This window comes from Cervus canadensis, chromosome 6 (genome assembly GCF_019320065.1).
Source record: "Cervus canadensis isolate Bull #8, Minnesota chromosome 6, ASM1932006v1, whole genome shotgun sequence".
In the NCBI taxonomy this organism is placed as follows: Eukaryota; Metazoa; Chordata; class Mammalia; order Artiodactyla; family Cervidae; genus Cervus; species Cervus canadensis.
The window spans coordinates 61,939,352-61,958,411 of NC_057391.1; positions in this window are offsets into that span (position 1 = coordinate 61,939,352).

Consider the following 19,060-nt stretch of genomic DNA (forward strand, 5'->3'; position numbering starts at 1 on the left):
CACTAGTGCCGAAGAACCAGCAGGAGTCACCTTAGGACATACTACTGCTGGGAAGGAGCTGCAATTCCTACCATTCATTGCCATGAGAATATCTAGTCTCTGTAACCATTTGTCATGCAGGAAAAGACAGTTTTGCATAAACTGCATGTGTTCTTCGTGGTAAATCATAGAAGGGAAGGTGCAACAGCTAAAAAAATTCAGAATGGGGTAGTAGCCAGGGCGCTGCTCCTTCTTCATGTGTACCACCTCCGCAATGGCGTTGCTCCATCTTAGAGGCAAGCATTTCCCCCTTCATTCTCTAATGAGTTTCGAAGTTTATAAGCAAACAGAAATTTGCTGCCATTCTCTACTTTCACAAGGGGTTAGAAAGTTTGCTTCTACACAATTATAAATGTAGTATTTGCTGCTCTATTTGGGAAACTCGGATTATAGCCAAGGAATGCTCCATCTTATCAGTGTTCATGATTCTGCAAGCAATCCCTCAGTGATCTGAACAGCAGAAACTCTTCGAGGAATTCACTTCAACTATAAACAGATTATTTCTACTTTTGTTGTAGCTGTTATTCATGTGGGCAGAAGTGCTGTATTATGACTGTACTGGAGGTTGGATGGAACAAATATACATGAAACATATATAACTGTTTGAGAAGGAATTGAAAGACTTTGATTTTATGGTTTCAGACAGGAAATACAGAAAAATACAAGAAAAAGAGGTATATCAATGCTCCAATTTAGCTGTATTAAATAACATTTTTCCTGATTACAAAACTATACAATTTTATTTTAAACATCTTAGAATGCATGTGAAAGGTGCTAAGAAAAAAACAAAATTCCCTTCTGAACTTTTTACCCACAGATAATGTTGTCATTAGTTTGACAAAAATGCTTTTGTACTCTTTCTGCAAGTATACAGAAAGAATTGCAAAAAAAAGTTTTTTAAAAATGGAATTATGCTTGTTCTTATTGCTTTGAAAGCTGATTTTAAAGACCTAGCCTTTTTACTTAACATATCATAAATATCTTCATATGTCACATTTTATTCTTGAAGCCAATGTGAGATGTTTTCTGTAGGCTGAATATATTTATAACATGAACATTTTATAACATATTAGCTTCATCTGTGATACATTCATCTTCTCTCTCCTCAAGTGTTTATTAATTCAACAAATACTTATTGTAGACCTAGTATAAATCAAGTACTGTCACCAAGACTGAGGATACAAAGGATAATAAAACATATGAAATCATTGCCATCTTGGAACATATATTGAAAAGGAGAAGGCAAGTGACAGTCAAATAGATAAACATGTAGTAGATGGTGTTAAAATAGTATTTCTCCTATTAAGGAAAAATGGAAAGAATTACAAAAGTTTTGCATATAGACTTTAGTCCAGATTTGTATATTTACCACAAAATCTAATTTAATATAAAGAAGCAGCTTGCAATCCTCATCTGTGGATTGGATTTGAGTGTGTCTTAACTGTACCAGCAGCTTTGGGGAATCATGAGTGTTTCAGTTATCTAGTGCTTCCTAGTGATCCCAAAACAGCAGTGGCTTAAAATAACATTGTATTGTCATCTCCTGTAGTTCTGTAGGTTGACTGGGCTCTTGCTTGGGTTTTGTGCAGCTGTGATCAGATGGTGGATCTGGCTACACATATCTGGGGGCTCAGCCGGGCAGGATGTCCAAGATGGCTTCTTTCCTACATATCTGACCCCTCACCTGAAGGCTAGAATTGCTGGGGGGCTCTCTCTCCATGCAGCCTCTCAACATGGATAGCATGGCTTTATTAGAACAGGCTGGTCTTATAGTAGCTGAACTTCTTACACAGCAGCTGGCTTCTTCCAGAGCATGCTTTCAAAGAACCCAAGGCAGAGGCTACTAGACTTATTATGACCTAGTCTCAGAAGTTACAAATGTCACTACTACCATATTCTATCATATCATGTTCTACCGTATTATATCATATCTCTCTACCATACATAAAGACTGCCTAGATTGAGTGAGGGAGGGGCTTACACAAAAGTGTGAATACCAAGAGGCATGGCCCATTGCAGGACCATCTTTGGAGGCTAGTTACCAAGATAAGGAAAGCAGCTTAAACAAAACAAAATTGCATTTACTAAGGAAATATTAAAGGTAACTCCACAGAGCTCAGCACATACCAAATGAAGGTCCGACCCCCAAGCAATTCAGAGCCAGAAGCCTACTAATTCTGTGGTCAGTTAAAGCTGGCGGTGGACAGAAATTCAGACAGGGCCATTATTCTGTTCAAAAGATGTGACTTTCTGAAGCATGGGGTCAGTAAACCTAGGAGTCCCTTTTGGAGGAGAAGCAGGACTCCTACCACTGAGAGCCAGAAAGCAGTATTCATTTCTTTTCTCCAGAAGGACCAAAAGATATCTGAATGTCCAATTTTCCTCCACTCACACACCAGGCAAGCTGTCCCCAGGCCACTCTATCACATAGGCTAGTGGCAGCCCTGCCCTGGCTAAGCTACCAAATACTTAGTTTGGATCAGGTGATAGGCCAGTCTTGATAAGTACAATTACTCATTTTGTTTTCATAAGAACCTATGAAGCAACTGGAACCCATTTTACAGATGAGGAAACTGAGGCATAGAAACTTTCAACAATTTGCCCTAGGTCATATGAGGATTCCCACCCAGGAAGTCTAACTCTAGAGCCCATCCTCTTAACCACTGCACTGCACAGCCTTGGGCAGGTCACTTGACTTCTCTGGGTTGCAGCTTTTCCCCTCACAGGCTTGTCCTAAGAAATGAGTGTCTTTCCAGCTTTGCCACCTAGAAGCTTTGTAACCCTGGGCAAATTGCCTAATCTTTCTGCAACTTGGTTTCCTTATTTAATAAATGAATATGTTCTTATGAGGAATCCAAGGGACAATGCATACAAAGTTCTGTGCTTGGCATAAGGAATTTAATAAATGGTATTATTTGGTATTCATACTATTATTGCTCACATTGTAGCACAAAGTTCTTCATTTATGCCTAATACATTCACAAGACTCCTGTTAAAAGTGCTGTTATTCTGTCTGATTTTTACTGTTCCCTTCCTTTCCCACCCAGGAAACAGCTGCACATTTGGGCAAAGGGACATAAAAGGCATGGGTAGATAGTCACGTTGCCACCACAGATGTCCTTGCTTTGGCTGAGGACAGAGGACAGCAGCCAGTACTCACAGAGGACCGCAGATGTTCTCCTTTAACTTGGATGAGAGGGGCCATTACAGACACAGTGTGGGTACCGCACACTTGTCTGTTCAGAATGGAATATGGCAGAAGATGCGTGCCTTCATCTGATACTTATTGAATACCTACCCTGTGCTGAGTTGCCTTAGAAATACAAAGATGAATGGGGCATGCTCCCTGTTCTCTTGGACTTCAAAATATAGACAGGGAGATGAAACACATATAATTAACCAGAGTACAGTGTAAGTATTCCAGGTACAACAGAAATACAAACAGTGGTTGATCTCAGAAGGAGAAACTTTATCAGTGGTGTTTGAGGGAGATTGGGAAGACATCTTGGGGAAAGCAATATTTCATCTGGACTTGAAAGAAAAAAATGAAAGGCCTTCAACAAACAGAGAGGGGGCAGGGAAAATATTGAAGGCAGAGGAAATGATGTGAAGGCAGATGTGGAGTAAGGTGAGTGAGCCACCTAATTAGAGTAGGTGTGTATGCGGCAGGTACTACTGACTGGCTGGCCCACCTCCATCTACAATCCTGCCTCCTCCAGTCACCTTCCACCATGTGACACTCTTCTGATCATTGAGTCATAAGCAGAAGATTGCTAGGTTAGTATTCTAGAAAAGTATTCACTTTATCCATAAAAACAGGACAGGTTCAATTAGCATGCACCTTCCTTCGACTTTTGCCCTTTGCTGTCTCTTCTTTCTCCTACTTGGAATGTAGGTGGGATGCCTGGAAGTATATCTCAAGGTTATGAAAGTGAAAGTCACTCAGTCGTGTCCTACTCTTTGGGACCCCATGGACTATAGCCCGCCAGGCTCCTCCGTCCATGGGATTTTCCAGGCAAGAATACTGGAGTGGGTTGCCATTTCCTTCTCCAGGGGATCTTCCTGACCTAGGGATCAAACCTGGGTCTCCCGCATTGCAGGCAGACTCTTTACTGTCTGAGCCACCAAGGAAGCTCAAGGTCAAAGCCATGTGCTTGTATGATGGAACAGAGGAACAGAAGGAGCTTGCATCCATTGTCGAGTACTTGCACTAGCCTGGGACTGCAGACCTATTAATTTCTTAAATGAGGAAAATAGCTATTTGTTTAAGCCAACATACACTGGATATACCTGATATTTGCATCCAAATGCATTCCTGGTTGGCACAAGAAGCAATGATGATTCATAAGATACATAGTCAGAAAAAATGAGTGGAATCCATATTTTGAAGGGCCACAGAGTCCATACAGAATGTTGCTTATTTGATAGGCAGTGGGGAGCCAGTGAAGGTTTTTGAGTAGTAATAGTATCGAAGCTGTGCTTTAGGAAGATTTATCCAGTAACAAAAGAGAAAGTGCTTGGAGTGAAAGAAACTGTTTAAGAAACAATTCTAATAGTTGCTATAGAAAATAGGGTCTCCCCATCATAATCTCCACCACAAAATTTTAGTATATACAATGAACACTTCCTCAATTATTGTAAAGCATATCTTGTATAAAACTTTGCAGTATTATTGTGTAACATACAACCTAAAGAAAATTTAATTTTGTTCCATGAAAGCAGCTTCAAAACTAGTCTTCCAAATCTCCTTTGCCACCAGACTGTGACCCGCCTCACCCAATTCTTCCCATTTAAAAAACTGAGTAGTCATCATTCTACAGGAGAGCAGCAACAGTGAAGGAAGATGAGGCATGTGGCAAGCATTGTACAAGAAGAACTGAAAGGTCTTGGCAACTTTAAATGTTTGTACCACAGACCAGGATGAATGAAGGATGACTCCAAAATAAGGCCTGTGTGGCTGGAAATTTCAGGAGAGAAGTACAAAGAAGGAACAGGTTTGAGGGCTGAGTGGTGAGAAGTAATAGTTTCCTCAGGCTGTTGACTGTTGGGAAGGGACACTTTAAGAACTATACACATAGAAGAGAGACTCTGATGGGAACCTGTGCCCACAAGGTCTTCCTGGGTGAACTCTACTCCAACCTATTCCCCACCTGGTTGATTTTATGTGTCAAAAGCTGCCCAGACATTTGGTCAGATATCTTTAGTTTGTCTGGGAGGGTGTTTCTGCATGACATTTGAATTGGTAGAATGAATAAAGCAGATTGCCCTCCTCAAGGCAGGTGGGCCCCATCCAGTCAGTTCAAGGCCTGAGTAGAACAAAAAGGCTGACTTTCCTAAGAGTAAGAGGACATTCCTCCTGCCTGAGTGTCTTTGAGTCCAAAGGCAGGGAAAAAAACCAGGATCCCTCCTCAAACTGAAACGTTCGCTCTTCCTGCGTCTTAAGCATGCTGCCACTCAGACTGAACTACATCATGGGCTCTCCTAGGTCTCCAGCGTTCTGAATAGATCTTGGGACTTATAGCTTCCATAACAGTGTGAGCCATAATTCCTTTTAATAAATTCCTTTTTGTATTTGGTTCTGTTTCTCGAGAGAATCCTAATACACTCTACCATCTCTACTTGCTCCATAGCCATCCCCCTCTTTGTCCAGCTGGCCCCTGGCTGGGTTTCTCTATCTCCAGTTTTGGCATCTCTGTCTACTCTCTGCCCTTGGCTTATGACACTCCACTTCTGTAGCCCACCAGACTGCTACTCAGTCAATCTGTCCCACCCAGGTTGACCTCCTGCTTTTGCAGCTTGGTTTGAGGGGATATAAAGATCAGTAAGACACTCTTGAGAATCTCAGCATTTATTTTACAAACTCTTACTGAGTTTCTACTACTTCCCAGGCTGTGTGTAGATGAATACAAACACAGTATGATTAACTCCCAGTCCTCATGACATTTGATGAAAGAGAGACAGATAAACTAAGGATGGCAAGGCAGCATGCTGGGAGGTGTGCCTCTGGGACTAAGTTGGGAGGTGGAGGGATATCTGGTAAGGCCTCGCAGTGCTGAGACCCCATTTGAGTGCCAAGGGTGAGGGCATCCCAGACAGTGAAGACAGCATGTGACTAAGGTGTCACCACACTGACTGCATTCTGCTGTCATGTTGCCACGGCTGTAGTCAGGGAGGAGTGTATGTAATTAAGTGGATGAATGAAATCCAAGATGTAATCTACAATTTACTTGCACAATTTACTTAACCTCTCTGAGCCTCCCTTTGCTTTTTTACAAAATGGAGATTATCTCATGGGATTGTTTCAAGGATTAAATGTGATAATGAATGTAAAGTGCTGAACACAATGCTAGGCACAGTAAGTGCTCAATAGCTCTTGTTATCTAGTAGGTCACAGGCTCAAAGTAGATTGATGTTTTACAAAGACTGCAGTGGTATGCAAGAGCAGACTGTGAGAGACAGGAAGGCCAGACAGGAGCCAACTGCAATGGTCCAGGCAGGCAGAGTAGACAGTGGTGGTGGGCTGGAGGGAGATGAGTGTATAAATCTTCAGTTAGTCTAAACAGCATTTCTTTAAAAAAAAGAAAAACTCATTAAGCTGGCATAGTAAGTTTTAATTTAAATGCTGTTCAAAAAAATAGCAGCAAACAGGCTAGGGAAATGCTTAAGTAGTTTATGAAATTAGCTCTGAAGCTGTTGGCATCTCCCTTAATTCTGGAGTGTGGGAGAAACTTCACAATATGCACTTTTCCATTAGATTCTATAGTGTGGCCATTGTTCAAGGAGGTTGGGTGGACATCTAATAATATATAAGTATTTACTGGGTTTGTGCAAAGCATTATTAAAAGTGTCATAATCTTTAATACAATTTTCAAGATGGTTCAAAAAAGATTGCTCTTGTTCTATAGAACTCTGGAAAAAAAACAAAATGATTGTAACTTTTAAATTTGAAGATGTAAGAGCAACTAAATTTACTAAAATTACAAATGACTCTCTAAATTCAACCATAGATTCTTTACCTCACACAAGAGAAAAACAAATTTTGTCACAGAATTTGTACAGGTCCCCAAACCACCCAATGTGGTTTTGTAGTGCTCTGCTGAGACATTTTGGCAGGAGAAACAAAGACAAACTTTAGAACTGTCTATTTACATCAAGATGGTTTGTTCTCATGAACACATGTGAATTCAAATGTTTAGCAGGGCTTGCCAAAATTAATCTGATGTTGAGTAGTACATTGAACAAAATCACTGTCCCACCATGATTACATTTATTCAGAACTTACCATGTGTCACATAACTTATCATTAATCTTTATAGTTACTCTGAAACATTGGTATGCTCATCCCCATTTAACAGAAGAAAAGATTGAGTGCCCAGAAATTAAGGTTAAATGGAAAAACGGGAATTAAACTTCAGATTTGTTGACTTCTGAGCTGAAGCTCTATCCATTTTCACTGGTAGCTTCTTAATCTATCTGTTAGTTGACTTGACTCTCTCTTTTTTTTAATAGGATGATAGAAGTATGTGTTTAATGTTTCAGTATTTAGGAACATATACAAAACATTAAAGAAGTCAATTTTGACTACTGTATCAAAACTATAATATAGTGTGCAACAAAATATATTATTGTAATTAAAATAATTCTATTTGTTTCCCAAAATTACTTACTAGATTAACTTCTTAAAGGGGGAAGCAAAGTAACATCATAAAGCAATATTTCATTATATAGCAATAGTTTGGTTATATTTTGAAAAAAAAAGAAAAAAGAACGATACATTTTCTCTTATTCTTTCAAGAAAAGGACCTGTAAGATTTAAATGATCTCCAGGCAAGTGTTTCCATTGCTTCAGTTGTGACATGGAGAGAGGTTTCAGGGAGTTAGACATCTGTTGATGTGGACCAAGCTGACAATTTCTAGACACAGGGAGTTTTTCCAATGAATCACCTGTATGATTTTCTCTATATAATTTTATATATTTTATATATTTATATATATATAATATTTTATATATTTTATATATTTATATATATAATATATATATTTTCTCTATATAATTTTCTGTATATTCACAGCCAAGCAGGTCATGAGTAACGCAATGTGAACTTTCATGCAATGTGAGCAAATTTTTAAGTTCTTCCACTGAAAACTCAATATTATCAGATGTCTTGGATAGGTCTACAACTGCCCAAGAAAGACCTTGCTTACTGACCTGTCTTTGATAGATCTTTTCCTCTATTGTACCTGTCGTTAGGAGGAGTTTTCCAGAGGGAAATATGTACAGGGTGCTTCTGATCATCTCTCCACATTCTAGACATTGCCTGGATATCAGTAGCTAGATTCCAATCAATGTCATAGAGAATTAAGTGAGATCCTTCAATAAGGTTAAGTCCCATACCATCAGCTTTTGAACTTAACAAAAACATAAAAAGTTTACTATTAAAGCCATCAACACTTTGCTGCCTTTGAGAAATTGGGGTCTGTTCATCAGGTCCTATATAAGCATATCCATGACACTTGCATACTTCTTGTAAAATATCCAAGGTTTGTGTGTAGTTGGATACCAACACGACTTTTTCAGCAGGATAAAGTTCGCAGATAATGGCTAAGAGTTTGGATAGCACCTGCAGTTTTCCGGACTCCTCCTCAGTAAACATGATCGGGTTGTAATCACCAGGGAACACATTCATCAAGCCTTCATAGAGATTTCTTTCTTCACTCTCATCCCAAGTTGAGCTGCTTTCTTTTTCCTGAAAAGCCCACTCTAATTGTTATGTAAATCTTTAACGATCACAATTTGGCCATGTTTGATTACAGAGCAGTTCTAATAATGTCTCCAAATGCCTGCTCCCTGAACCCCAGACGTGCAGTATCATTGCCGATGTGTGATTGAGGGGGAGGCGGGGAGCAGAGAAATAAACAGGAGGAAAATAGAGGGCAGACAGTGCTAGGAAGTCTATGCTCTCCAAAACCCTGAGAATCCTCATCATTGCTGCCTTGTTTTCTCTCTTCTGATTTGATTCTTAAAATAGACATATAATTTAATTCGCCCTTTGGCAAAAAAAAATTTTTTTCCTAAACTGTCCCCTTCTGGATTATTAAAAAATATAAGTAATCACTGCAGAAAATTTGGAGAAAATAGTAACATGTAAGGAAGCACTACATCTATAAATTTGATAATCATTCCTAGGTTGCCAAGCTGAAACTTCACTGCCCTAATTAAAAAAAAAAAAAAAAACTTTTCTTTTTCAAAAAATATTATTTTCTTATCTGGCTTCATTGGGTCTTAGTTGTGGCAATTGGAATCCAGTTCCCTGACCAGGGATTGAACCCAGGCCCCCTGCATTGGGAACTTGGAGTTTTAGCCACTGCACCATCAGGGAAGTCTCACCTTTTCTTACAGGTTGACTTAAAAAGGAATGCAGTGGTGAGGGTCTTTGCCAATTTTCAGGTGTACAGAATGAACACATAAATGCTGTGATAAGGAGAGGGCTTCCTTTTTTCTATATGGGGATGAGGGGTGGCGGAGACAGAACCAGATTCTTGTACGTGGCAAGATGGATGCCCTTCTAAAGTCACTGGAGTACAGGCTCACACATTTTAGGGACTTGTGTGTTACTCTCTAGTTTCCACAAGCAGATCCCAAGTCCCTGCCACAGCTTTCTACCAGTGATTAGGGACAGTTTGTAAATTAGTTTTAAGCCAAGGATCTCCAACCAGTCCATCCTAAAGGAGATCAGTCCTGGGTGTTCATCGGAAGGACTGATGCTGAAGCTGAAACTCCAATACTTTGGCCACCTCATGCAAAGAGTTGACTCATTGGAGAAGACCCTGATGCTGGGAGGGATTGGGGTCAGGAGGAGAAGGGGACAACAGAGGCTGAGATGGCTGGATGACATCACCGACTCGATGGACATGAGTTTGAGTAAACCCCGGGAGTTTGTGATGAACAGGGAGGCCTGGCGTGCTGCGATTCATGGGGTCGCAGAGTCAGACACGACTGAGTAACTGAACTGAACTGAACTGAACTGAACTGAACTGAAGGATCTAACCATTTACATCTTGTTTCAATGTAAAAGAGGGGAGAGAAAGCCTTGCAGGATATGAAAAGCACACAAAGAGCAGTGGCCAGGCCCAGTGCCCCAGTGCATCCCGTACTGACTGTATGTATTGAAGCTATTTAACTCTGAGATCAACTATCAGCAGGGGTAGATAGTCACCCTGCCCTCTTCATTCAAGCATCTCATAACATTTACCTTCAATCTAAGATTATGAGGCAACTCTGCCCTGTTCTCACATTCTACATCAAGGGTTGCAAACTTCTGACATACATTGTCTGGTTTAAATAGTATTATGAAACATTTGCATCAACATTCTTAAACTGAGAAATTTCACATAAAAATTTAAGGTTTTCACTTCTCTCAGTCCAGAAGATCTGGAAATACCAGGGCTGAACTTCTCCATGGCAATAACCAGCTGAAACTGTGGCCCCCTTGGAGGCCCTATGGCCACAGCGCCTCTGCTTCCTGCGACTCTGAGACTGCAGAGACGGCGACTCTGAGACTGTTTCTCCTTGCTGAAACAGTGTTGTTTTTCCTACAGTAGAGAAACACTTTTCTGTGCTTATATCTCTGAGATGGGGGAATTTTTAAAAAGTCAGATATACGTTCCTAGAAAAATCCAGCCTGCTTCATGCATTAGATGTCTTCATGCTTCCTTATATACTTCTGTGTTTGCTGCTTTCAGCAGCCTCCATCCCACTTATGGGTTTAAACTGCAAGACTAGTTCTAGGTTTTAACTTTCACTCTGCCCAAACTGGTGCTGTGACCTTGAACAAGTCACTCCACACCCGACCTTAATTCCCTCCTCTGGTTAGTGAGGCTGTAGGTCTCGACCTTTCAGTGCTGACATTCTCTGATCTCTAAGGAGTTTCTCTGGTCCAGGTAGGACCTGTCTCGTCCCACTGGTCTCTTTTTCATACAAGCTCCCAGGGTTAAGCAGACAGCTCAGTTCAACCAGATGACCCTAACTGAAGGAGAAGAAAGGGAAGTAGAAAGCTGGGAAATGAGAATAGGGGGAAAAAGCAACCCACGGAGAAGTTCAACCCAGAGATGAGCAAGGGACAGAAAAGAGGTTCAAAAATTTCTCATTTAAAAATAGAAACATCATAAAACATCATAAAATTTGCTAAGTTCTTTAGCAAAAATTACATATCAGTAATGTTATAACCATTAGAGAACCATTAAAATGTGCTCGTACTAATAATCATTTATTCTTTCAGTAACCCTTTGCATATTATTATTAATTTTTCTTTTTAAAGTAGAAGAAAGTGATATTTATAAGGACTAAGTTACTTTCCTCAAGTCACAGAGCTCATCAATTGCGGAGATGACTGAAAAGTTTATACTCTTCAAACAGAATCAAATGTATGTTAAAGAATGGATGAGATGAGCAGCTTTTTGGATTTCCAAATTCTAAACGGTGCTACAAAAAGTCTAGGCTTAATTCACAAAGTGTATACTGATCCTGTGCCCACCAATCCAGAAAGCCAGGGGAAGGAAAGGAAAAAACTCATGTTATTAAGCACAAACCTCTTTCTGTTGAGCATTTTCATATGTGTGTGTGAGTATGTATTTGTGTGTGTGTAGTTTCAGTTGCAGACAGTCATGATCTTCAAGTTTCTTTGTTTACTGGACATAGAAGTATATTTTTTTATTATGTGGAATCTAAAAGGAAATTATATAAATGAACTTATTTACAAAACAGAAACAGACTCACAAACTTGGAGAATGAATTTATAGTTGCTAAGAAGGAAGAATGGGGGGAAGGAATAGTTCGGGAGTTTGGAATTGACATGTACTTAGTGCTGTGAGTAACCAATAAGGACCTAACTCTGCTCAGTGTTATGTGGCAGCCTACATAGGAGGGGAGTCGGGGAGAATGGATACATGTGTTTGCATGGCTGAGTCCCTTTGCTGTCCACCTGAAACTCTCACAATGCTGGTAATTGGCTAAACGCCATATAAAATAAAAGGTTTTTAAAAATTCTCTTTTAAAACACCCAAGAATAAAATGATTGGAATATTTTTGTACTTCAAATTGTTTTAAAAGTAATAAATATTAATTATAGAAATCTGGACAATTCTGAAAACTAAAAGGAAAAAAGATCAACTATAAAAAAAAAAAGAAAAAAAAGATCAACTATATTTGTACCATTTAAGGGCAAGTGCTACTTAACTCTGGGTATATGAACTAACTTTTAAGAAAATTCTTTTCGTAGTTGATATTATATAAAAAGCTCATTTAATTTGAAAACAAAAATCATAAAGTAAAACATTCAGAATTATCTTATTGAAGTTAAAACTAGATACACTGATACATTGTTTGATTTAGTTATTTAATAGGCAGCACTTTGAGCAAAATACAAAACAAAAACAAAAAAGCTGAATGAAACCTTTCATTTTCCATTACCTTTTCAACTTACCAGTGTATTTGAAGGGTTTTGACATCATGACTCTGACATATGGGCTTTATTATAAAGAGTTTTAAAGCAAGCCCAATTTGCAGAGTCTTAATAAAGGAATAACTTTCTGCATTCTGACTTCTAGGTCTTAAGAGCATTTTCCTACAATCTTCCCCCCTGCCCACCTTTTTTTTTTTTTTTTTTTTACAAAGAGGGCTTTCCTTTGGCAGGGGTTCGGGTGTCATTTCAGAGGTCAAGCATTCCTTGTGTCTATTATTTCATTTCAATCAAGAGCTATAAACTGTTGGTGATAAAATCCTCTTAAAATTGATTCTACCAGTTTTTGAGACACAGCGTAGAGACGGCCACAATTCAGTTTTAGATGACCTTTTTTGGATGCACAAAGGAAAGGTAAGAAGATGTGATTTAAAATGTTTGTAAAAGTAAAAGAATAACCTCATTGCTCAGAGAAGTTGGGAAAGAGCCTATCTCTAACTTTCCGTGCCATTAAGTATACTTGGAGAATGAATGCCCCTGATACAAATCCCAGAGGAGAAGAGGCCGCCCCTGCCTAAGCAAGGGTACTTGTTTGCAGGTCAGCTTACCTGATTTGCAGAAGATCTCCAATCTTATCAGAACTAAACTACCTGGCTTATTCTATTTCTGCTTTGTTGATACCCAAGCTGGCCTTTTTCCCCACTTTCTTTCTTTCTTTTTTTTTTTTTTAACTGAGAATGTCTAAAGCCTGGGGCAAGCTTCTGGGTGTTCTCAAGACTTAAATGCCACTGCTTAAAGAGTTAAAGATCTCCGTGGCTGCCAGTAAAAGGATGATAAGGTAATCACTCATCCATTGGAGATGCTCTTCTTGTCCTTAACCAAAACAAAGTCTGAGAAACATGGAATGCATTCAACGGTTTAGGGAAATTCTACCATGCAAAGCCAAAGATTACTATTAGATTTTTAAAGTCAGAGAAAGTTCTCATTGTAATAATTTATCTAGGAGAACAAGAGTTTATTTTTCATTTATCAAGAGCTTAACATTTCCTTCTCGGAAAAAAAAAATGCTTTGAGGGATACACTATACCAAGGAAAACACTCGCTAACAACATATTTTAATTTATCAGTTCAAGCTAAAAACTCCTCTTAGAAATAAATAAATACTGTTTCCAGGGTGAGGGGAATCCCATTGGAACTGGCTGTCCCCAGAGAGGAGGGTCGAGTCTCCGTTGTATCCCCAGTAATTGTTCTAGCCCTAGGCCAGGGGAAAGTTGCCCCGAGAGGTGTTTTGAAATAACAGTAAAAAGGATCTCCACTGTATCTACTCTGTTGCCAAGAGGAATTCCAATCTATGCCTCAGTTGAAGTCACTTGAGGCTTAGTATTTGGGAACTTAAGAGTAGAGAGCACTGGAGAAAAAGTGATAATCAATTGAGTTTACTGAGGGTCATTTAAAATTTTTATTTTAGTCACACTTATTAGAAAAAGAAAAAGGAAGAAGAGGAAGAGGGGAAGTGGAGGAAGAAGTATCCTTTTTAGTAAATGTGTTCATAAAGTAAGATACACTTAAAATATTTGCATCCTAATGAAATAAAAATTTAGCTTTTAAGAAGTCCCAAATTTCATTCCTCTACCAAAGTCTCAAATTATGAGCAGGTTGACTCGAAGTTTGAATGACAGAGCTTTGGTAGAACACATTCTCTAAATAGAAGATGGTTACTCTACCCAGAATCTTTAAGAATTAGGCACGCTGAATCCTTTTTATGATGTTTACTCAAATTTTAAATGAAAATTTTTTTCTAATGAAACTTACTTCAGGTGATTGAAATGTTGGTGGGAGGCAAAAAGACCTGTGCAAAAACATTTGAAAATGAAACACTCCAGCACATAATCCCTTCCTCTGCAGTTCAAGATTTTCAAATAAGTGAAAAAAAGAAAAACGCACATGAGACCATGCCTAGGAGAAGAAGGTATGTGCCTAAGAATCCCTCACTGAAAAGTGCTGACATTTGACACCACTTTGAGCCCTGCATGCAGCTAGTGTTGGGCTCTGAATTCTCTCCCACCTTGTTCTTGGCCTTTCACTCATCCCTCTGGCCAAATGCCCCTGTGCCTTAGAGGCCACTCCCAATGCAGAGGTTACAGCAGGGCAGAGAATGAAGTTGGCATCCTTGCCAGGTTTTGAGCCATATCCAATAGCACCCATCAGAAGGCAGTTCATCAGTGACTTTCAGAGAGGCTGCTTGCTAAGCAGGTAAAGATTTTCTGTTGGTGTATAACCAACTTCTGCGAGTTAGTATGCATGTTTAGTAGCTCAGTCAGGTCCAACTCTGTGACCCCATGAACTGTGGCCCACTAGATTCCTCTGTCCATGGGATCCTCCAGGCAAGATACTGGAGTGGGTTGCCATTCCCTTCTCCAGGGGATTTTCCAACCCAGGGATCGAACCCAGGTCTCCTGCATTGCTGGCAGATTCTTTACCAACTGAGCCACCAGGGAAGCCCCATGAGTTTGTAAATAGCTGTAATTAATTAAATCCCAGCCACAGTGGTGGGGAGAGTTCCTTGCATGAGGGAACAGCATTAAAGATGTTGTGGCCTCTGTGGTGCAGTAGCTATGGAAGCATTAGGGTGTGGTGAGAGATCAGGCTGCAGCCAAGCCATTGTACATTGCCAGATAGAATTATCCTTTGATGTACACTGGGATCTAAATTGTTTTCTTTCTTTCCTTTGATACATTTAAAATTAAGATTTCATGTTAATCTCCAATTAATTCCAAGATCAAGCTTCTATTTTAGTTCCTTGAGTGAGTGATGTTGGAATGCTTTTAGGGAAGTGAAGCCAGAATAAAATATTTTCCAATTACCTTAAATACCTTGCAGGCATGGTTATTAGGCATTGCTGTATTAAGTGTGGGATTTTAAATTCAAATGTCATGATTTTAAATCAGAAATCATTTTAAGTCAGAAATGGTTCACTGAGGACAATAGTGTTCCACATTTAAATAGCTGTAAAAAAAATGAGAGAGAGATTGAAACTATCAAAGATGAAAATTCAGCTTCTCAAGAAAACAGAGAATCATGAGCTGTGAAATTTAAAATGATTGAATATTAAGTATAAAAACTGAGTAGAGAATAAGTAAGATGTCCACCAGCTGGGAAATGTGAAGATGGAAGAACAAAAAGAAGGAAACCTGCAGTTCACCAGAACTTTTTCTAAACTGCAATTTGCAAAGAAAATCCACCTCCACTCACATAAGGGCTTCTTACAGACCCTGACAGAGGGTCAAAGGACAGCTGACCTGGACTGGATCCAGGCATAACTGTGAGGGTGGTTGGGATTAATGAGTCACCCTGTGAGACCTCCCAACAATCTCATCCCAGGTGTTTGCATCTAAGGCCAGAAGGAGGGCAATCCTTTATAGTAAGGAAATAAAACTCTCCTTGACCAGTTTTTGGGTGAAGCACAGTAGTGAACACCAAATGATGCCTGAGATCTGGCAAGTCCGTCACAAATTTGTAGGCCAGTCATAATTTGAAATATTCTCTTTATCTTCATAAATACAGGAATACTTGTCAGACCATGAGTCTGAGGCACTGGGGAAGAGGGGAGAGGTGTCATCATTGCAGTCTTCTAATTTAGTCCTTCTCCTCTATCTCAAAAAAAGCGAACTTGCATTTTTTAGTCATTTTCTTTTTTTTTAGTCATCATTTTCCATGTACTGTCATTTGTCCTGGAAGGTGGGTGAAACCAGGTGATTTTCTATTCTCTCTCCCACTCCTAATTAGGGGGCCTGTCCATTTGAGAACATCTTGGGGGGTACTTTGACATTATCAGTGAGTAGCCAGTGGAGTGCTCTGGGAGCACTTGTCTGCATCAGTTCTGAGGGGACCTGCACCCGGTTGTTAAATATTTTTACTGGTTGCTTAATATTTTTAATATCACCTGATACAGAGATTGCATTTTATGAGACTCCTGGTCACCCAGTGAGGGCAGCTGTGATTCAGTGAAACACTTTGTGTTTGGCACCATCAAAAGATTCTAGTTTGAGTACTGGCTCTGCTAAGATATAGTGAGATACTAGGTGTGAACACCTAGAACAAGAAAGTGAGCTTCTGTTCATTTCAGGTATAACTGTGTATGATGACACATTCTTAAATATAGCCCTTCTTATGATGTAAACATGGGAAGGGATGTACACTGGAGCATCCCAGCTAAAGGGCAAGCAGGTTGCAACTGGACTTTTTGAGTTTCCAAAGCCACTGAGGTCTCATTGGCCTCATTGATTCAATGCTAAAATGTAGGGTAGACTTATCAGGCCTTGAAAAGTATCCACAAGTCTTCAGAAAATCATTATTCAATGTGTGATTCATTATGGGAAGCCTCTTATTGATTTGTCTCCCAAATGTAGATTCTTAGATTCTGCCCCATACCTGCTGAGCTAGGATTTCTGAAGGTGCAAGGCCCAGGAATTTTCATTTGAAACATTTCACAGGAGATTTTGACGGATGAATGTAAAAGTAAGAATCACTAGTTTAGGGGCCAAATACTGAGAAGCACTCAACACTGGTGATACAAGACAGAAGCCAGTTTCTGCATACCCACATTAATGGTCACTGCTCAAGCACTCTATCAGTGCAGTTTCTGGACCAATTAATAGAAAAGAGTATGAATGTATTTGAGAGAATTGTGTGTGGCTGAGTGAGTGTATATGTGCAAGCCCAAGTGTGTGTTTACACTGCATCACAGTTAGTCCAGTCCTTCTGGATTCATGGCAATCCCACTAATTGCATCTGGTTTTCATGACTTTGCTCAGGCTTCCACAGAACAAAGCTAGACATAATTCTTGTCAAATTTGACCCCTATGAATTTAATGAACTTCTGACCAGGCACTCACAGTAGAGTTTGTTGAAAAGTTTCTTTAGCTCACTTGAACTTGCACAAGTAATGCTGTGTACTACTTGCAGGTTTATGAAGATCTTCTCAGAGATCTCTGATTTTGAAACTAAAACTGGACACCAGGTCCATATTTTGAAAAGTATTATTTGTGCCCACCTGACCTCAACAGGCTCACATGTGCTTTGGTTACCTTTCACCCACAGCTACTTGCTTTGGGTGTGGAATGCCTTTCATTCAAATACTTCTGAGTGACATAGTCCAGTTTCTTCGTGACAAATGGTAGCAAACTGTTTTCTTCCAGCTTGCTCTCTTCTCTCCCGTGTAGGCCCAGACAGTGCATTTCAACTCAATTCAGTTCGGTTTGCTGCTGCTAAGTTGCTTCAGTCATGTCTGACTCTGTGCAACCCTATGGACAGCAGCCCACCAGGCTCCCCTGTCCACGGAATTCTCCAGGCAAGAGTACTGGAGTGGGTTGCCATTTCCATCTTCACAGTTCAGTTTAACAAATATTTATTTAGCACCAGCTAAGTTCCAGGCACTATCCTACGTACTATTTGTATTTGTAGGCTAGGGTGGCGTAGGAAGGGTCAAAGAAGGCAAATGAGCCAGAACCCACTGCTGCCCTCCGAGTTTCAACCCAGCACAGCCCCTGAGAGAGCTACACAATTAACTATACTCAAAATGTAATGAAGGGATAAGCCAGTAGTTTACCCAAAGTTTAGAAAGAGGAAAGGTTACTCTCAGGAAGTTCAGGAAAGTGCCCTTGATTGGATTCTCAGAAGAAGGTAAACATTTAGACCCTCAAATACTTGGGACTTAAATATCCCACACATGTTTTAAGTCTCTGGTATCGTTGGACATAGAATCATAATATTAATAACTAAAGATGTATTGATCACTGATTACTACACATTATATATATTCATTTAGTCCTCCCCAGAGCCCTGTATAATAATAAACACTGTTTTTTCCCTCATTTCTGAGATGAGTAAATTGAGACAGAGATAAAGTAACAGACTCTCAAAGCCACACAGCCAGTAAGCAGCATTTTGCTTGCAGGCAGTCTAATTCCAGAATTGGAGAGCTTCAACATCATTCTGGAATATGCATACATTTTACACTCTATGCTATAAACTACCTGTTTATCTTTTACCTTTTCTGCCTACATAAATATTTTTCTATCCTGTTTAGCATCTCTCTTATTTTCCCTTCAATATTTCTACTGCTTGGAGAGATGAATGATTATAGATTTTTTAAGGTTTTATTTTGCTTTTAATCTCAATATTTTATGGGTAATCACAGAAGGGCCCAACTTGTAGAACACACATCCAAAGTGAGTTTTTCCTTCATGCTGTTGGTGTGCTGTCCCTGGGGCCCACTGCAGAAGAATCAATGAGAAAGCCCACCAAAGGCTGTGAATCTTTAAACAAACCTAGACCTACATTAATGAAGATATAAATGTATGTCAAAATTGTTCTGCTTAAGTATCATTCTTGCCCCCACTCCTGCTATCCCCTCCTTGTGAAGTGAGTGAAAGTCGCTCAGTCATGTCCGACTCTTTGTGACCCCATGGACTACACAGTCCATGGAATTCTCCAGGCCAGAATACTGGAGTGGGTAGCCATTCCCTTCTCCAGGGGATCCTTCCAATCCAGGGATCAAATCC